The sequence below is a fragment of the Octodon degus genome, unplaced genomic scaffold, assembly GCF_000260255.1.
Source record: "Octodon degus isolate 3935 unplaced genomic scaffold, OctDeg1.0 scaffold00129, whole genome shotgun sequence".
NCBI classification, from domain to species: domain Eukaryota; kingdom Metazoa; phylum Chordata; class Mammalia; order Rodentia; family Octodontidae; genus Octodon; species Octodon degus.
In genome coordinates, this window is record NW_004524705.1 from 156,468 (window position 1) to 159,817 (window position 3,350).

Here is a 3,350-nt window from a genome sequence, read left to right on the forward strand (position 1 = left end):
CTACTCCTTTCTACTTTGAGAATTCTAATTATATGAATATAGGTTTCTTGGTTTTGACACAGTGAACTATTATGACTGATCTGTAAATTCTTTCTTTATTTTTATTTTGGACAGATTTATTGTTATACTAATTTATGTTTGCAAATAATTTATTTGCAATTTGTAATCTATTAAACAATAAAATAAATATGTATTGCATTCCAGCCCAGCCCAGGCCCAGTGAGAGTGCGGGAGAGGTTCCAGCTTGCCTGCACCCACGGGACACTTCCAGACCAACACTCAGGCACCTGCATGAGTGAGACCCTCTGCCACGTCAATGGGACCCCTGAAACACTCCGAGACTCCTCCCCCAAGCCTGCCCAGTGAGCGAGAACTTCTGCGACTCTCTTGGGACACCCAGATCCAGCCCAAGCCCAGACCCAGATAGTGTGTGGGAGAGCTTCAGCACTCCCCTGTGCTCCCTGGGCCAGAGACACAACAGAGGGACACCACAGGTTCACTGTTGTGCCAGAGGGGTACAACAGGTTCACTTCCAAAGGCTGCAGTAGGAAGGAGATGAACACAACAGCTAGACCAAGCCAGGCATAACTGGATAAACTCAAACTTAATAGATCTGCACCCGAATTTCAGTAGATGCTAAGGTTATAACTGCACCAAAGCTCTACACCAAAGGTCAGAGGTCAGTGCTATACAAAATGACAAAGACAAGGAACAAAATGCAATCTCAGGCCTCGAGCCTACCCATAACAAGTGCAGAGGACACTAGCTCAGATGAAATGAATGAATTAACAGCGTCAGAAGTAAAGAAACAACAGCAGAAAGTTATAGAGGAATTCAGAGCAGAATTAATTCCTGAAATGAAAAAAAAAAATCTCTGAATTCATAGAATTTGAAGTAAAGAATTCAGTATAAAAACATATGGGGGAAACCCAATACCCACTCAGTACAAGTGCAGAAGACACTAGCTCAGCTGAAATGTATGAATTAACAGTGTTGCAAGTAAAGAAACAACAGCAGAAAGGTAGAGAGGAACTCAGAGCAGAATTAATTTCTGAAATAAAAAAAGAAATCTGACTTCATACCATCTGAAGTAAAGAATCAACTACAGAAACATATGGAAGAAAACCAATCTGAAGAAAACTCTACAGTAAAAGAATTAATGACTGCTTATGAAGAAGACACAGATTAAAGAATAAAGGAGATTAGAAATATGACGGATTCCTTGAATGAGCAATACAGGAAAGAAATAGACGGCATGAAGCAGAGTCAAAGAGATATAGAGGAAATTAAAATCTCAATCACAAGCCTGCAAAACTGTTTGAATGAAAGTGAAGACAGCGTTTTAGATCTTGAAGATGCTGGTGCAGCTAGTGAAAAGGTAAGAAAAGAGCTCTTAAAAACAACTAGGATGCAGGAAAAAATAATTCATCACCTGCAAGAAGATGCAAAGAAGGCCCTGACTGAAGTGAGGGCAGAAGAGCCAAGACGGACCCAGAGCTGGGAGCAGGCCTGTGTGCATGCGGGCTGGCGGGCCCCTACGATGGTGTCCCTTTCCGAGGCCTCCTGTGGCTCGGCTCCGGCTCCATGCTCAGCTTGTCCTGCCTGACGCTCCCCACGCTGGTGCAAATGACGGCAGCCACCAAGAATTTTGAGGATGTCCAATATAAATGTATCTGTCCTCCTTATAAGGAGAATCCTGGGCATATTTATAATAAGAATATATCCCAAAAAGATTGCGATTGTCTTCATGTTGTGGATCCCATACCAGTATTTGGACATGAGGTAGAAGCATACTGTCTCCGCTGGGAGTGCAAAAATGAGGAAATAAGCTCTGTCACAATCAAGGTTACCATTATAACTTACCTCTCTCTTTTGGGTCTCCTACTGCTGTACATAGTATGTCTTACCCTAGTTGAGCCCATACTGAAGCGGCGCCTCTTTGGACACTCACAGTTGATAAAGAGCGACGATGATGTGGGGGATCACCAGCCTTTTGCAAATGCTCATGATGTCCTGGCTCGCTCCTGCAGTCAACTTAACGTTCTGAACAAGGTAGAGTACGCCCAACAGCGCTGGAAGCTTCAAGTTCAGGAGCAGAGAAAATCTGTCTTTGACCAACACGTTGTCCTCACCTAATGGGAGTCAAATTCAAGAAAGAAACAAGGCAGAGGACTGGAAGGAACTGACTGAGTTTTCTGGGTTTTGTTTAGTACCTTGTTGATTTTACCAACTGTTGGTGGAAGACTCAAAATTGGAAGCAAAAAAAAAAAAAAACTGCTTAGTATTTTTTTCACATTAACATATTAATAGAAATTTTTAAAAGTGCACAGGTCAGAGTCAGCCAGTAAGCCTTTTCCTTCTTGAGACTTTTACTAATAAAATTAAACCCGCCTGTAAATTATCTTGAAGTGTTTTACCCAGAACAAGCACTCTTTTACTACACACAGTTTAACCTGGTTTTCAAGATAATGTTCAGGTTGTCCGTCTGTGGGAGAAGGAAAGGATACACAGGAAGTGCTTGGCACAGCTTTTCTCACGTCACTTTACTAAACCAACTTTTGTAAATAGACCTTACCTTCTATTTTCAAATTCTGTTCATATTTTCCAGTGTAATCAGCCTCACCAAAGTGCTGATTTATCCAAATGACTTTTGCACTGACTGTATTATCTAGATATCTGGCTGACCTGTGGCTGGATTTCATGGTAAATTGGATCTAAAATGCATGGTGCCTCTTCCTAGAACAAACTGGCTGTCTGCTGCTTTACTCTAATGACTAAACATCGTCCCCGTGTGTGTGGTCTTCCTCGACTTCTAGTATCTTTAAGGACAAATCCTAAGGACTTGGTCATTTTCAATAAGGAATTTTTGTTTTAAACCAAAACCTCCCTGGATTGATGACGTGCATGTGTTGGTCAGCATTTCCAGTCAAGCTGAGAGGCAGCCGTTTGAGTTCAAGTGTGTACAACTTTGAACCAGCACTGGGGTTCTGGGTGCCTCTCTCTGAAAAGTAAAACACTTCTTGGAAAACTGGCATTTTTCTTCTATGTCTTCTTGGGAATGTCACAATAAAAATCATTTTTTGAAACACCTAAAAAAAAAGACAATGCAAAGATGAATAATGTGAGACAAATAGATATCAATGAGAAAGAAGAAGTAAATACAAATGATATAAAAGGAATATGGGCAGAAGTAATAGCAAAAAACTTCCAAAACATGAGGAAACAATCTGACATTCAGGTAACCGAAGCATACATAATGCCAAAAAAACTTCAACCCAATTAAAAACACAGTGAGACATATAATAATCAAGGTCCCAGAAATTCAGCACAAGAATAATATACTGAAAGCC

General features: G+C 40.9%; 1 pseudogene; it reads left to right on the forward strand.

Annotated features, from left to right (window-relative positions):
* LOC101568213 overlaps positions 1–2,274 on the forward strand; it is a 13,473-nt pseudogene extending 11,199 nt beyond the window's left edge.
* Positions 2,275–3,350: the final 1,076 nt, after the last annotated feature.